We start from the raw sequence: 18,548 nt of genomic DNA on the forward strand, positions 1-18,548 counted from the left end.
TTTCTTGAGCTGAACTGTTTCTGTTGTCTTTCATTCAAACAGCCCTCAACGCTGGAGGAAAGATGAGCTGTATTATCAAATTCTAAAAGTAAACCTTTCTTTACTTTTATTTGCGAAGTACTATTTAGTGGACTGTAATCTGAATCCCATCAAATCTGATTGAGCGACTATGAGTATTATGATCTGATTGCAGGACAAAAAAACACTTTCAGGAAGAATCACTCCCATTTTTCAAGCTCCTCTGAATCTTCATGCACCACGACTCTGAAACAAAAAGCGACAAGATGAATACTTGCTAAGGATTTTTTCAGCACATCCTCAGGAACGACACCAAAACAACAGAGCACTTTTGATAACTCCTCTGTTTCCCGACTTCCTGCTGTAAAACAGGAAACGTTCCAGCTGCCCACAACCACAGTGTATGCTAAAGTTTCACTGACAGACCGCACAAAGGCAGAAGCTACAGACACAGACCGATTTCACCATCTCCATCACCTCCCCAGCATCTTATGCTGTTCAAGCGAGTATCTGCAGGAGTCAGGACGCCTTGATTTCTAAGCGGCTTTACGAGTGGACTTACCTAACATTAAAACAAGTGGAATAATTTCATACAGTATACTAACAGAATCGTGGTACACTCAAGAATAAAGATTGGGTTTTCAGAAGAATCATTTCTGGGTTTTCAAAAGAACCTTCCAGTAAACAGTTCTTAATAGAACCTTAGTGTGAAGAACACTATACAATATAAAGAACCTTTTGTGTAATCAAAGAGCTTCCTCAACGTTCTTCATGAAACCATCAATGTCAACATAAAAACTTTTTTTTTTTAAGAGTGTGCTATGGACTGCCAGGGTTATTTGGTGAACTGAATCCTATATGAATGACCCTGGGAGTGTTAAAGTGCACATTATCAGCTGTAACAGCGCATGATATTCCTTGCAGTAACATCTCGCCCGTTCTGTGGTCACGGTGGGAGAACTGCACAGTAACATAGTAATTTATAGTACGGTTAGTGTGTTGTGTGGTGTTAGCTGGGTGTGACAAAAAGGGTGAGTAATTGGATTGTGTGTGTGTGTGTGTGTACTGCTCATGCTCAAGGCCTCGCTGGCTGGCTGCAGACTGGATGCATTTGTTGGGGAAGATACGGAGGAGCTGCTCTAAGAGAGCTAATCACCAGAAAGGGGAGAGACCATGACACACACTGTGATTGACACACAATGGCCGTGGATTCTCTCGCTCTGCTCCACTCATCTCCTCTCGCTCTTTCTAAAGAAAAGAGAGAATGAAGAGACAGGAGGGTGGGGGTGGGGTTAGAAGAGGAGGGGGAGTGGGACGGATGGAGGGTTGTAGGGAGGGGAAGGAGAAGTGAAATCAGTCCATCAAACCTGTAACTTAACCGGGGTAAAGAACGACAGGGGCCGGTGTAGGTAAACACAGCCTCATTTACAGGCACGTGCACACACAAACACACAACGAACGCTCGAAAACACGGCAAAGGGCAGGATTTGAGAGGATTATTTCCCATCAGCTGTTTAAACAGGCCCTTACACCAGCCTACTGATGGGATTGTGCTCTGATACTGTGCTAGGCAGATAATGTTCACAGTCTGACACACATGCTGCCTGTCTGATACTGTAACAGAACAAAGCGTGGCCAAAACAAACCGTGAAACCTTGCTAAATTTAGCAGCATATAGTTTGGGGGTAAGATGCCCCAAAGAAATACCACAGAAACCATGAGTGACATGTTGCTACTGGTATTAATATTTTTTCAGTTCAATACTTATCTTATTATTTAGTAATTCTATTAATTAAATGTACATTGCAGACATTTTCATCTTTCATTTAAAGCTATAATTAAGTCATTCAAGTTGAAGTGACAGTGTGGTTATTGAGACATATCTTCAAATAAATATTGGCAACTGAATTACATGTACATATGTTCATATTTATATGCTTGTATACAAGTCATAAATCTACATTTCAGATAAATCTCGTTTACTATTATCATGCTCTGTCTGTCATTGTTTAGTTATTCAACCAAATTGTCAAAACAATTTTGAATAGAATAATTGATTTAGCATTTTACATTAATTACAATATTTTGCATTCTATAAAATTTTACCCAGGGGGGATTCTTGTCCCAGATAGGACAACATCTTACCCCAGTAGTGGGTAATTTTACTATTATTAATTTTACATTTTGTGCTATGACAACTAAATTAACAAATGATCTTATTTATGTCTCTAAAAGAGACAGTTAAGCTAAAAATGTAAATTCTGACAGTAATTACTCACCCATGTGTAGTTCTAAACCCGCAAGATTTTAGTTCATCTTAATAACAGAATTTAAGATAGTTTAATGAAATTGACTATGAAGAGACAACAATGTAACTGAAACATAGATAGTATATAACTGAAATAGTCCATGTGGCATCAGTGGTTCAGTCCTAATGAAACTATCAAGAATACTTTTCTGCATGCTAGGAAACAAATATAAAAACTTTATTCAACAGTCTTTCATTTCCAGTTTCCTCAGTTCATGAGACTGTACTGCTGATGCAGGAGTCAGCGTTCTGATGTAAACGTGTGTTAGAGACTGACACAGAAGAAATACAAGAAATTGTTGAATAAAATATATATATATATATTTTTTTTTTTGTGCACAAAAAGTATTTCCCGTGGACTATTTTAACAATGAACTTACTATCTATCTTGTCCTTGAACATGTCGATTGCTTTGCTTTCTATGCAGGGTCAGAAAGCATTTATTTTATCAACAATATCTTAACTTGTGTTCTGAACATGGACTTGCAGGATCGAAACAAGGGTGAGCAATCAATGATTGGCTTGAACTTTCCCTTTAATAACAAACTGGCTTATACATTATCATCATGCACATGCTAAACATATATTTTCATCTGTTTAAAAAGTTCAAAAGTAAATGCGCATTGTTTTCAACTGAGGCAAGGTCGGCCATTATTCCTAACAAGATACATTGGATTTCTGAGTTTATCTGTGAGCTGCAAGTAGAACCTCTGCCTGTCAAGACTAATTTCTCACAGCTCCTCAAATATGACTGTTTTAAATCATATTAAAAGCATTTTGACCAAGCACTTCTTGCAAATGGACAGGACACCTCTCATCTGAGTGCTGTTTAGCTGCGTCTCCAACTCTATCATTTCTCCGTCTGCAGAGTGCATGTGTTTGCATCAGGAGGATCACAGACACATGAGAAATGATTGGATAATGATATAGAAAGGAGGAAAAACGCCTCTAGATCTCTCTCATCTTCATGGCATTGTATAGGAGAGAGGGAGGTAAGAGTCAATCTGACGAAGATTATAGAGGACTTGAACAGGTGCCTGTTGTCGTGCCCTATTTCAGTAATGTACTCTAATGTAGACTCCAAAGTGACTGGGCTGAAAGGTGTCTCACCCCCTGTGATCCAAATTATGGAGCGCACTGATGAAGGCAAGAATCTAACAAAGCCCCCTGAGCTGCAGAACACAGATATTTAGTCTAGCTGATATCAAGATGACTTTAAAAAAGTGGACACGCATGCATACACACTGTCTTAGAAGAAACACTTCCGCATTTCTATTTTACTTTTACTGGTTTTATAACTGATGTAGACTTACAGATACTGTAAAAACAAGCTGCAAATACACATTTTCAGCCCAGCAGCTTTATTTGGTGTCCATCTGAATATTTGCTGAAGACAACCTCACCTTCACGTCATTCCAACCCTGTATGACTTTCTTTCATGCACTGAAAACAAAAGGATGGTTAAATAAACTTTTTGTTAGTCAAACCTGTTTTTGGTCAAGTCTTGACCTTGTTGGCATTGGTACTTGGTTTTTTGTTCTTTGCGTTCCAACTTGTCATTTCTTTGTGTTCTGTTCTTAGTTTCCAAGTTTCTGAGTTGCTCTGTATTGTTTAGTATTTTCTTTTGTTTAATAATAAATTATAATCTGCACTTGTATTAAGTCCTCATCTAAGTTATGCTTTAACAAACATCATAAAATTGGACTATAACTATGGTGACCCGGTAGTCCACACCAAATCGAAATTGCCTCAAATCGCCACAACACAATGCACTGGACTATGTAGTTGTGTTGTGCTAATTTAATTGTATTGAGGCTTGTTTCCATTGTGTTGTGCTAATTTAGTTGTGTTTCGGCCTATTGTGTTTTGTTGTTGCTTGTTTCCATTATATTTTGCTAATTTCATTGTGTTGTAGCTTGTTTGCATTGTGTTATGGAGATTTTGCTGTGCTCTACTGGATCACCAGTGGAGTTAAACAATAGCTTTGACAAACAGACCCGAAATTTAAGTCATTATTCACTCAAAATCATTAGTTAGCATTTCCTGATTTTGCTTTGTTGACCCTGGAACAACATTTTAATCCAAAAATATATACACATAAACCTAAGCTTATCCATGATTAATCCCTAACAATTTAATAATAGATGAATGATACTGATGTAAAAACACCAAACGCTCAATGTAAGCCTAAACTTTACAAAAAAAGTCTGATTGGCTAATCACAATGTTGTTCCAGGGTCAACAAAGATGACCTAGGAACATGTCGAGCTCAGCAAAATCAGGTTCTGCAGGCAAGTTAAACTGGAGAACAGATTCAAAATCAAATCATTCAAACTGGTATTGCGAAGTGACTGTGCCATACGCGCAAGCCGTTCCAGATGTTGATACGCCGGGGAGATATGCTGGTCTCGAAGTTTGTTTACAGGAGCAAAGTGTGCTTAATTTTACCAAAGGAAAACCAGTCACGACCCTTTTGAAATCCTCCTACATTTTTTTTCTTTACAAATCCTTGTTTTGTGTTTCTGATTTTTGTTTTGCTATTTCATCTCTGTGCTTACGCGTTCGTCACCAGCAGAAGTGAAAAAAGTTTTTATAACTTTTATAAATGTATGTATGTGTTCACTTTATTTGACATTTGTAGGACTGTTGAACCAAAACACCCACCTACTCTCATTCTAACACTTGGAAGAATAAGGAACATTTTTAATATAACTGGATTTGTCTGAAAGTCATATACATCTAGGATGCTTTGAGAGTGAGTAAAACATTGGCTAATTAAAATTTTTGGGTGAACTAACCCTTTAATTGATTCACTGGTTCACTTGATACAAAAGAACTATTCTTTCTCAATTTGACTTTAACAGCCTCATAATTTTATACTATGTGCTACACAAGTATCACACAAAACACCTTTGGAAATAATGTCATCTGAGTAATTTTTATGATGTGATTTTTTTTTGTCCTGCTCAAACCTTGAGAGCCCCAGTACTCATTCATTTCATAAAACTGAAAAGGGTGGCCAAATATTCTTTTAAAAAAACCCACCCTTTATGCTACATAGAGAAAAGGTCATAGAGGTTTGGAATGAACCTTGCACACCTCTACAGTCATTCAGCTTGCAGACACTGACCAATTGATATATTATTCGAAACAGCTTACAGTGTATTTAAGTCATTTATTCGTTCAGTATGCATGTTGTCTGAATTGGACCTTGATAGTATCAGTGAGCTACAGGAGTTCTAGCACAGGTGTTTCCAAATACACCATATAACCACAGGCATACAGACACAGGGCCCATCAGTATATAACTGTGATAAAATAAAGTGCTCCTGGATGACCTCTGATTTCTAGCGGGTTATTTTGCTTAGGACTGTGAATTGTGGGGTTGCAGAGCTCCCCCTGTTGATCAGTTCTTAAAGTACACCATTTTCATGAAAATTGCTGACATAACTTTGAAAGTAAAACAAATTTTAGATATGCATGACCAATACATTTAGGAAGCTACCAGTCTATATTATCCAGAATCCTTACTTCATGCAACGGAGCAAGTGAAAATTCATGTCAGTAGACTTCAGCCAGTTGGAAATCCATTTATAAAAACTTATTCTAGAGTAAATACAGATGTCAGTCTATTTTTCTTTTAAGATACCCTGAGGTCTCTCTCTCTTTCTCCATCTTTCTGTCTGTCTTCGCTCACTCTCCCTGTCTCTTTTTTTTTTCTCTGTGAGCTAATTAACCTGGTTGCTCTGTAGTAATGAGTTCTCTCTGGTGGCAGGCGGGCTCTGAAAGGGGAGGCGCAGGCTAGCGATCCTCTCTGGCCGTATCATCAGGACATTGTCAGGCCAAACAATGGGCTTATCTGCCTGCTTTTCGCCACCCCCCAATACCCCCCATCCACCCTCCCGATTAACAGGGAGGAACCGGGGAGATGGAGAAAAGGGCATGTCCTTGCACAGGCCCAATAAATGTCAGGGAAAAGGCCAGGGGAGCAGCTATACCCTATATACATTAGGATCTAGAATAAAGCACACAGGTCAGGATTAAGGTGGGCCAAGCGAGAGACAAAACATGCCTTTAGACACACTTTAGCATCAAAGAATAAAGGTTAAAATCATGGCAATTGTTTTTGCAGCAGTAGGACAATTTCAAATAGCATTAATGCATTCAGTAGGCACTTTTATATATCAAGTTATCCATGTTATTTATAACATAAGACTGGGCTTAGATATTTTTTAATTAAATGTGCGTCATCCGCTTCTAGGTATTTTAGCTGTATAAAATCAGTCCGTTATGCTTCTTGATGTTGCAAAGTTGTATCTTTTATTGAAATTTGTTGTAGCACGAATGGTTTTACAGTTTACTGCACTTATTCTTTTTTTTTTTTTACCTATGGGGCTAATCTCCCACATTCACATTCAGAAAACAGCTTATTTCTGAAAACATTTGTCACGTTCACTGCTAAACATCTTCAAAAATGAGACTTCATGTTATTGAGATCTTCTTGATGTTCTCTATGTCACTGCGGAAATGTGGTTAAGATGTGTAATTAAGTGCTCTATAATTAATTTATGGTTACATATAGTAGAAACTGAGTATAAATGAAAAAATGACAGGATATTAGAAGTCAGTGTGGGAGTGTATGTGTTTCTGGAGGTGGAAATTATAAATGAGAGAATGACAGAAAACAGAAACAGAAAACGGCATGAAAAGCTTAAGGAAATATTAGCAAATAATGTGATAGCAAAGGTAGAGAAAAACAACTGTAGTCCTCCTAAATTTAAAATAAAAATCTGTCTAAAAATAGCAATGTGTAATTCCTGAAATGTTCAGGTTGCTCTACTACCGTATGACCATCTTGAATCAACTTCTGAAGCAATATTTTTAATAAGAGCCTTGAAGCAACAAGTGTCCAGAAAGGCCTCTCGCTCCTTTTCTTCTCCTGCATTTCTTAGTGAAGTAAGAATGGAGTAATGAGAGGAGGGGGAGGTCTAGAGATCCAGAGCTCACCTCATTTCCTCCATCCATTGTACGAGTGGCCACTTAGCACTGTGTACAAGGGTACCAAGCTTGGAGGAGGAGAAGGAGCAGAGAACGAGTAAGAGAGATAGAGAGAGTAAGTGGAGGAGAGTGGTGGAAATGAAGAAGACAGGAAAAGAAATCGAAGAGGCTGAGAGGAGCGGTTTAAAATGCTCCATTCCAATGTTAAATTGAGGCCGATTTTAAATGGACTTTTGAGAAGCAAAAGTGTGGTTTGGACGAAGTAGAGACAAGACTATTGGGTTTGAGGTATTGGCTCGGAATAATGCAGGGAAATAAATGTGTCTCTCTCAGGTACAGCTGGCCACCCACAGAACAACAACCCAAACAAAGATGCCTCTGGAGGGGCCTCAAGCTCCCACAGAAGCTCTCGAGTGGCTGGAGGTCTGCAAGAAACCTGCAAGACCCATTAATTCATCCATTCACACACACAAATCCATGCACAGACACACATATACACACGTTACACAGCACTGCTAATTAATCCAGAGATTACCAAACCAATTACAACCACACTCCATCTAATTAGAAATTATTTAAAGCATTTTCCAATTAGGCTTTACACACTCATTTAAAAAGACCACCATACATCAGGAACGGCTCACAGAGGGAAGAGTGTATACAAGTGAATGTAGCTGTGACTGTATTTGAACCACTAGCCTTGTCTAAAAAATTTACATAATTCTCTGATTATTCACGTACCTTCATATTATTCCAAACCTGTATGACCTCTTTTTTCTTTGAGACACAATTTTTTTTTTTTTGAAGCATGGCACAGTGACATTAAAGTAGCGTATAAGTACTCCTAAACTTGATTTCTCTCTCAGATCAAATCAAATCACCAATCAGCTCATATGTAATGAGTATTAATGTATAAAAATGCTGAAAAAATAAATAATGGAAAAACTGTTAAAGCACATTAATAGAGCTGAACACTTTTCATAATATATTTTAAATAAATGGCCCAGTTTCTTCGCTTTTTTTTTGTTCTCAGTAATGTTCATTTGGATATTACATTTTATTTTATGTCGTTTTTAGTGTCATGTGTGTCACCCTGATGATGTGTTGTCTTTGTGTGTGTATCTGTATATGAGTATTGTCCATGTTTTATACACAAGCCACATGCGGTGAACTCTGATTCATTGTGTTGTTTTCTATTGTGCAGCCTGTACTTTTATAGTGGCTAACAGTACATTTAAATGACAAAGATTTTTGGGAGTTCACGCAGAATGGAATATTAACATTACATCACTTAATATATGGTTATAATTGGTAGAATATACAGGCACTAATATGCAATCCCATAATACCTGGAGCATTGTCATCATATTTCTTTCAGCAAAGTCCTGCCACAGCTGTTGGTTTTTGTATATTTATTTAATAATTTACTTACTTCAGAACACTTGGAGTAAACCATAAAATTGTTCGAATACTTTTACTCTACTATTATGTCCTTGAAACCCTTGAAGTGTGTGGACAAAAACAGCTGAAACATTCTCGTTAAACATCATCTTTTGTTTTCTGCAGAAGAAAGAACTGATTTGGAACAACGTGAGGGTGAGTAAATGATGACAGAACTTAAAAATGAACACAAACTCTTCTTTAAACAGTCATCAACATCAAGTTGATGCTCCTACAAACAATATCTGAGAGTTATGGCTGCAACCAGTGGTTTCTACGTCAGTGATGAGAAAATTGTCAATCCCAGCAGCACTCGACGAAACCGCTGAAGAATCTGACACCATGACAGGCATGTCAATATTCAAGACAATTCAAGACAAATCTTGTGTTTTTCTATCAAATAAATTCCTGTCATAAAACAATGCTCTCCGCGTCTCCCTCCACCCACTACGGCTGTCTCCTCCACCTTTTCCTTTTCTCTCTCCTACACACTCGCACTCGCTTCTAACCACTCTCTCTCTTCACCTATTTGAGATTGAGTCTGTCTCTGAGGGATTGCTGTTCAGCGGTTGTCAGGCTAAATTGAAAAGATGATCCACAGAGCCATGGGGTAAACACAGGAGCCTTTTGATCTGAAGAGTCCACAGTTAAATAAATAGCGAAGTGAGCGCTCTGCGCCACACAGCCCCTCCGGGCTTCATTAGTCTCCAATTACAGGTTCATTCATCTGTGAAATGCAGAAATGCAACAGCTGTATAAACCGCTTATGGAGCGGCAATTTGCTTGCTATCCACAACACTGATGTTATCAGGCACTAATATGGCACAGTATTTATCATTACATAATGTTAGAGGGCTTGTCTACAGCAATTCTGATAATTAACTCTAGGTCTCCTTGTATCTCTGCCCGTGTTTTGGTGCTTCAGGAGTTCGGCTGGCAGATTTAGACTGCAAGCGTGTCGCACACAGCTACATATATATTTAAAACGATCACCTAGCTGATCAAAATTAAAGAGGCTTTAAAAACCATGAGATATAACAAATAAATAGAGCGATGAAAGCAAAAGTATCTGTGAGGAAATGTCCAGCTCAGAAAAAGAGAAAACACGAAGCGATGGGGGAAGGGACTGTACACCGCATAACCGGCCTTCCTCCTTAGTCTGACAACCATAAGTGGAATTCTGATTATTCTGCTCAAAAATATACACACACACACACACACACACACAAACACACACACACACACACATACTGCATCCCTTCGGACTGAGGCACAATGGCTGTGTGAAAGTCATCAGCCCCCTCCCCCCTTAAAGCGCCCCTCCACCTCCCCTCTGGAGTCTGTTTCATCATTTTAATTAATTTCTAATCAGGCGACAGTAAACTAATCAAGGTCTGCATAAAAACAGGGGCGGCTGTTTTTGACTGAGGAGCCACCGCAGAGTCTTGACTCTGGCTGCATACTGAGCACTGCAGCCGTATCATACGAGACACATTCACGACTCCAGGACTGAGGATTTAACGGCTGCTGAGGGATCTCAAATTCCAGATTAGTAATTAAATCTGCCAAAAATGTAAATGCAAAATCTGAAATTGCGGAATATACTAAACCTGAAATATAAAATCATGCGAAAATTTAAATATGGATTAAAAACAATAGTGTTCTTTTACACAAAAAACATTCACAAACAGAATTAAAAGCAACTGCAATTTTGTGATTACATATTTTTACACTGTTATTGAGACTAAGTTAATAAATAATTCTGCTTCAGAAAATTTCACTTTTAAGGACATTTGCTTATCAGCTATGGTACACTGTATATTTTCACTATTAGTTTTAAAATTGTGCACATTTTTCTGTCTTTCATATCCATATTTCAAGTTACAGACAATTTTTTTGTTTACATGTTTTCAGTAGATTGTGTCATTCTTAGCGTTAGTCTATACGTGACTTAAAGATTAACTCCAATTTTATAAAGACTTTTCTAGCAACTTTATTCTTTTTATTTCACTATTCCTTTCTTATTTTTCTTTTACTTCCTTAGCTTAATTGTAATGTATTGTTTTGTAAGTATTAGCTTATTATTATTTTTTAGTAACACTTTACAATAATGCGTCACATTAAATATTAAAGATTAGCACTTTTTTATGGTATTTATGTCAACTTTATTTATTAAAAATACAACTATCCATTGTTAGTTCATACAAGATTGTACAATTCATACAAGATTCAATGAACAGTTGTAAACTGTAATTTGTTCATTTATGTTTGTTTGTGTTCAGGAACTAATGTAAAAAAAATAACCTCATTGTAATGTAGTTTTCTAATTTTATTTCCTTATTACCTTAATATTTGTGATTCTAAACATTTTCTATCTGAAGCTTGCACAAATAACATCCCGTCGCCTGCAATCTAGCAGGCTATTGTATTTGTGCATTTTATAAATAAAATTTTAATATAACAGCAACACTTCACTGACTTGACTCAACTTATTTCACTTTCACAACATTTGTTCGCTATTAAAATGTTTTCATTTGTTGTTCACAATGTGTTGGCCGAAGTCATGACAAAGCGGCGGTTATAATTTCTCTCCTGTCCTCTCGCTGATTTGGAAAATACTAAATGTTGAGACCAACTTTAAAAAAAGACCTGATTATATGCCAGGAAAACAAACAACATGACAAGCGGAGAGGACCCACTTGCTAACAGCCAACCTGAGGGAGGGGGAGAGTGGATTAAACATGGAAATCTCTAATCTCTCTCAGGCCTGTAGGATTATTCTGCTCTCTCTCAGTGTGAGCGGACATATTTACCCATGGTGAGTATATTTAGACTCTAAATTCCCCTGCTGCCTCTTCTACCCACTGGCTGGCACTGGGAGAAGCAGGGGAAGGACGCCAAGCATGGGATAATAATACAGGGAGAGAGAGACGGAGAGAGGCAGGGAGAGAGAGAGAGAGAGCGTTCCCCCTCCAGCAGAAAGCAGAGGGAGAGGATTAGGCCTCTCATCTCCCGGTGCATCATCCACTCCCTCCACTGATGGTGTTTTGTGATATCCAGCAGCACAGAGGGATGATCCCATTACACGCCAATGAACAGTCCGACCAATACACAACCACAGCAACCACATTACACAATTACAGCACGCTACTCGCCAATACCCCGCCACTCTGTGCCAATAAATACTGCTGGACTAACACATTATCCAATAAACAACCCCTCTGGTCAACAATTACAGCATGCTTATGAAGTATACACCAAAGGTCAAGTAATACCCTTATAGTATGAGGGGCCTTCTAGACACAGCGCGCAAACTATTTTGCAGAAAGAAAGCAGCTCAAATGGCAATCGTGCACCTATTTGTGGTCAAACAGCCTTAAATATTTGTTTTTATTTTTCATTCCATTGCACTCCAGTGTTTGGCACTGAAACAGAGTGTTACGTCAATTGCTTACAGTATTTCTGCAGGCCAAACCGGAAGTTTGCATCATTCTGGTTCTCTCAAAAAAAAAGAAAAACATTAGAATTTTTCCATTGGCTTTTGGATTATTGCAGAAAATATGCTCTGTGACTAATAAAGGTTTATGATTCTTATATGTTTTGTTCATTATGAAAAGCTCTGCAAATAAACAGATTTTATGAATTTTGAAGCTCACTGTAAAGTAAAAAGAAGTCAACTTTGGCTATAAAAGAACTACACCACAATTGCATCACCCCAATTGAGCTTATAACAAGCTTTCAGTCTTTATTTTAACTGAAAATGAAAATAGATAAAATTGTTTGCGTTAGGAGATAGCTTGCAATAGTCTAATTATAAAAACAATATATGCTATAAAAGCAGACTATAGTAAGTAGATGAGTTAACCTGCTCAGGATGACATTTAATGTTAATTTCTATAATCCCATAGAGCCACTAACTTTTTTTATTTAGACAAGTTGGTACAGATGTATTTTATGTCATAGAATAAAACGTGAAAATCTTGCAGCACTCTACAAAATCTAAACCAGAAGCATCATTTTTTTCCCAACAGCGGCATTCTTGAGTCACTTTTTTAAAATAATAACAAAATAAAAAAATTTAATTCTTTAAAAAATTATAACTTGGTGCTGTTAAAATGTTTTAGGAAGTTGATGATAGCATGACGATAACTTAAAGATTTCTTTTTAAAACTAATGAGATGACTCATCAGCTAAATTACTATTATTCCTAGTGCATTAAGCGCATGAAACCTCTAAGAAATAAATTATTTAACCTTCGCACAATCACACAGACATGCCCTTTTCTGAATTAGTCACAGCTACAAGCCATCACACAAATAATAGAAACCAGTATGATCGATATGACAGAGATTAAATAATTGTGGGTGTGGAAGAGGAGGAGCCATTAAACCTCATTACCGCCGCACCTGTCTGCTCTAACAGGTGAAACTTTACCTCGTCTCCTCTACCTGTCTCAAATGGACCCTTGGGTGACTGTTGACCTTACACGTGAACTTGAGAGGCATCACATAACAGCTTTACATTCATCTTCTATAGATGAAAGGACAGCGGCTGGTAAGGGTGTCTGACTTTGATGTATGAGCCAGAGTGACTGAATGACAGCTCCAATGGTCATTAGGGGACTAAAACTTGGGAAAAGCAAAGCACGGGTCATGTGTCTGATCCACGGCCTTATTTCCAATTCATAGTGGACAAGAACCAGGGGCAATTTTTCGTCGTTAACCTCTTCAGCCCTTAATTGGAAAACTTTCAGAAACTAATAATTAGTTTAAAAAATGTTAATGGATTCATATTGAACAGCAAAACGGCATAATTCTACTGTAATTCTAAATAAATATATACAAAAAGAATGTTGCTGTATTGTTTTACTGTGATTTATCCATTGCATTTGAGATTTGGCTCATTAAGTTATTACTTTAAAAGCACTTTGGGTCAACTTCTTTTAATGTAAAACTTTTTGTGTATATACAAATTCGTATCTATAAACTTTGACTTGACTAAACATTCCTTTTAGATTTCATAACATTAACACAATATAATGATAAACAAGCAAAGATAGCTCAGGCATCGTGATACGGGATCATAAATAACAGACTCAAAAATCTAATTAAAAAATTAGTGTCAGAATTAACGACCCAAAATTATGACCAATAATTTGGCGTCTTGTGGCGCACCAAGAAAAATGCTAAGCATGTTTGTCTGATTGATTATTCAGTTCACGTTTGGTCTCTCAGCTCTGATGATGACAGTCCTGTGATTCGGCAGCCTTGAATCAACTCTCATCCTAAAAATGCCAAAGAAGCCCAAGATCTGAATTTAGTAATCAATGACTGAAGGTGATGAAGACGTGAATCAGACCGAATTAATAAAACAAGTGCTTGTGTGAGCGCCGCTGCTTAAAAGGTAAGAAATTTAGGTTGTGAGCGTGTTGAAGAGGAGAAGGGGGCATCTTGTAACCAACATGCGGGGGCAGGAGCTGAACACCCCTAATCATCCCTCCAGCACTGCAGAGAGGAGGAGGGAGACTGAAAGACAGGAATATGGGAAGCAGACCAAGGAAATCCTGTTCTTAAGATTGGCAAGCGTAGAATCGGCATTGGAGTCTAAAAAAAATTTAAAATGAGGGGATTTGGGATTTTACCAAGACACTAAACCCAGGAGGAACGGTGTTTGTTCAATTTTTCCTTTATTCTTTAAGTCATTTCCCTTTTGCTCTGAGAGGGGCCTGTAGGGGCCCCGTGTGTGCTACCGAGGTGAGCATGTTTCAGACTGCGCTCAGAGGATGCTGCAAAGAGCCACAGGAAACAGCACTCAAACGATTTTACAGTCTGAGTCCAAAGAAAGCACATCTCAAAGAACAGTCATGCGTCTATTCAGGATCAAACAGCCTTAATTATTTTTCATATTCACAGTAACAGGCCCAACAATACCCCTGCCACTAAATATATCATTTCCTCAGGCAAAGATTACATGTTGCTTTAGCTGAGGTATCGAATTACCTAATAAAGACGTGCGATACAGAACGAAAACCAGCTACTCATACGCTCAAATAAGCAACAAATTAATTAAGAGTTTGCTATGCGATGGGGGGAAATCGCTAATGGCTGAGTCACTCTTGCATGATAGCACAACATAATTGCAGATTATTGCATCATAAATTTCTTGTTTTCATATAAGCCATTTGAGGTGCCACCATGAGGTTTTGGCAACACTTCAGTAAAAACGCACATCGGTGAAATGTTTAAATAGTTACACTAAATCATGTTAACAAAATCTGACTAACTCCATCCTCTTAATAATTCACCTACACAAACCTAACATCTGGAAAGAGATGATTTATGATCTGAGTGACTCGGTCATCAGGTTTCGCGGAAGCTCTGTGCTCGTTAACCCAAAACAAAGCACTATTTGGATCAGTTTCATTCGTATGTGCTTTTCTATCATCTGAGAGAAATTAATTAAACAGCACTTGCTTTTTCTGACTAACTCAGCGCGAATCTCTACTGAATTTCTATAGCAGCATTAAAACAGTAAAAGAGCCAAAAAAGTCTATTCAACTGTTAGATTTCACATTTTCATTTTCTGCTTTAGGATAAGCATTGTATTAATATGAGAGTTTCTTTATTATTTTGCCTGCATTCAGACACTGCAAAATCCTAATCAGTCATTGTGCCATTTACCCCCATAATGCGTCTATGCTTTAATTAGGGTCTTTTTTAAAAGAGGAAATTTTCAATTAAGTCTGAAGATAATTCATCTCTCATCTACATACTGATAAATTCTGCAATCGAAATAGGAATATTTTTGTATGTTCAGTATCTCATTTTTGTTTTTACAAAAATCCAAAGGTTGCCCTTGGTTCACAGGGATTAATAGAAATCTAATTTATGCTTCATTTACAAATCAAAGTTGCCTAAAATAGTATAACATTTTAACAGTATAGAGCTATAAAATAACACAAGTACAATAAATGTTTGAGTTCCTATGACTATGGCATATTATTTCCTACAGAAAATACAAAATAAGCTATTTTTCTTTTTTTGTCCACATTGAAAGTTAGTGGAGTCGTCTATCTGTAAAAGAAAGTAAGTCCTACAGGTATACAATGACATAAGGTTATAAATGTCGTTTTTTGGCTGATCTATCCCTTTAAGTCTAGGAGAGGTAGCTGATGTATTAAAGCTGATGTATTATTTGTGATATAGGATAGGCTAAAACGAAGCAGATTAGGGTAAACATTAAATAAACATTAAGGAGTTAAAGGCACAATGCAGAACTGCTAGAAGAGAGTGAGCTGAGCTCCAGAGTCCTGTGATTGTAAATGTGAAGGCACAGTCATCATGGAGGATTACAACATTGTTATTGTTTGGGTATAATTGTTGCATCACCAACAATGCTTGCCAGTTACAGTAATACCATGAATAAAAATGAAAATAAGTGGAGCTCATTGTCATCATTTCGTCTTAATATCTCTGTGCAGTCCAGGATAAGTCGGTGCAGCGGTATATATGTCACGCCAGAGTGGATAAATTAGAACTGACACTAATAGCTTAGTAAAAACATGCACAGACTGTAAGCATCAGGGTATTTCAGATCAATCCCTGCATGCTCCTGATCCGCCTTTTAAGGTGAAGGCCTGGGAGGTTGACGCCGCTTCTCCTGTGATGCAACAGGACCGAGAGATATCACAGCTCCAAGCCACCTGTCAATCTTCCATCCACCTCCCCGCGGACTCCCCACCCACCAAAGCCAAATTGCAGCTGGGCGTGCGTGTGCGAGCGTGTCGGGGGGCTCGAGGGACGGCGCACAAAAGAGCGGAGAGCTGACCAGCGCTCAGGTGAAATTGAATTGGAAATCTTCCACGGCTCGTTAGCATAAGAAAGGAGCGTGTGGCTTTAGACAAAGACTCCTCTTCTCATGCAGAAAATCAATCTCTCCTGGGGCCCGGCTATTGTTCATCTCCGCAGTACAGGTGTCCCTTCAATGGTCCTTAATCAAAAGTGTCAAAACAAAGTTAGGAGTTATCTCCGCGCCGCTGTCTGTTGGACTGCGTGCACGCGCTCAAGCTCTTCCATGTGCTGTGGAAGGATGCATGACTGCAACTACGGCTGACGTGAATAAGCGGACATATTGTATCACGATACTTATTGATATTTACCTCGCTTTGCTTTCCAGGGCTGACACAATAATTGGTTTCCAGGATGGAGAGAAACAGAAGTGTCCTTATGCTCAATAAATGTCCCTCAGAAAGCGTTACTTCTCTGCTGAACCCGCCACAGGGGCCATGGCAGCCCGTATGTGTTTTTCTCTTAGCAGGGACACCAAGAATTGGCTGAGTGTATTGAGGCTGTAACACAATAAAGTGGGATGGAGAGCAGTGGCCCCCAGGTCTGTTTGCAAAGCGCAGATTAAATAAACCGAAATGAAATACAGCAACCTTCTTTCTGAAACAGAGCCAATGTCTGCCGTTGTGTGATGGCAACATCCATCCAGAAGACCTTCAGAACACATATCACATTAACTGATCTGAATAGAAAAACTAGGGAGCTGAAATCGACAGCTGATGTGTTTCTCACCCGTTTTGTTTAATGTAGGAGATTTAACCTTTTAATTATGGCGTCTCTGATAGGACATCCTCATCTTGAGCATCTCTAGAACTGCTGGAGTTAAATCTCCCATGAGCCCATCTTTCCAAAACCTATCCCCTTCTGGTCAGCTCCCCTGGGGATGCAAACATTGGGTTGATTAAAAATCACTTAATAGAAGTGAAAAAATAAAGCTGTCTCATCAGCTTGACGGTTCCACTGAGACTCAAGGGACATCGGCCCCCAAGTAGAGCTATATTAGAATCCAGCACATATGGCTCATAAGAGGGGACTAGATGGATATGTTTCTGTCAGTACTCTGGTTACACTTTCTATTTCAATCTCTGCTCTAGAAGAAGAAAATCCTCCTTCATGTTCTTCCAATACTGTAAGACTTTCTTTCTTTTGTGTAACACAAAAGAAGAGATTTAGCAACAGTTTTGTTGACCACTGATTTATGTTATAAATCCTCAAAATATTTTCTTTATGCCTGCACAAAATAAAGAAAGTCTTTGGAATCTCTTTAAATGCAATGTGGTTTCTCTCATTTTTAACCAACTTTGGATGAAAAGTGTGCTAACTGACATCCCATAAATAAATGGGTCATTTTGGGCTTATTTGCATCAGTTGAAGATGGATAACAAATGTTCTAGCTTTGTGACAAGTGTGTCAGCCTGTGATGGCGTAAACAGGTGAAGGTGGAGCCATGCAGCTGGGAATGACAGGACAAACATGATGTCACTAAAGTCCTTAAATCCATCATTAACAGATGACGGATCTCCTCTAATATTTATCAACACCCAACATACAGTAAGCCACTCCATTAAAACAGACACTTTAACAAATCTATTTAACAAAATGGCAAAAACCATTTTAATAAAAATTATTTTTGCTATAATTAAAAAAAAGTACAAACAACTGTATAAATAAAATAGTATAAAAATAGTAAACAATAAATAAATAAAAATAAGTATAAAATTAAACAAATAGGGGAAATGTAACTGTAAAACTGCAAATGTAAAACCCAAAGACACCCATATGAAAAACCCAATAATAATAATAATAATAATAACAATTTATATGTTGCTGTTACAATTAACATTTTAGGTATTAAGGGTTTACAATAACACCTAATGATACCCAAAAAGTTAAGCACAGTAATTTAAATACTATGCCACTGACACTCCACAGAGCTTCAG

Source organism: Puntigrus tetrazona, chromosome 9, assembly GCF_018831695.1.
Source record: "Puntigrus tetrazona isolate hp1 chromosome 9, ASM1883169v1, whole genome shotgun sequence".
Lineage (NCBI taxonomy): Eukaryota > Metazoa > Chordata > Actinopteri > Cypriniformes > Cyprinidae > Puntigrus > Puntigrus tetrazona.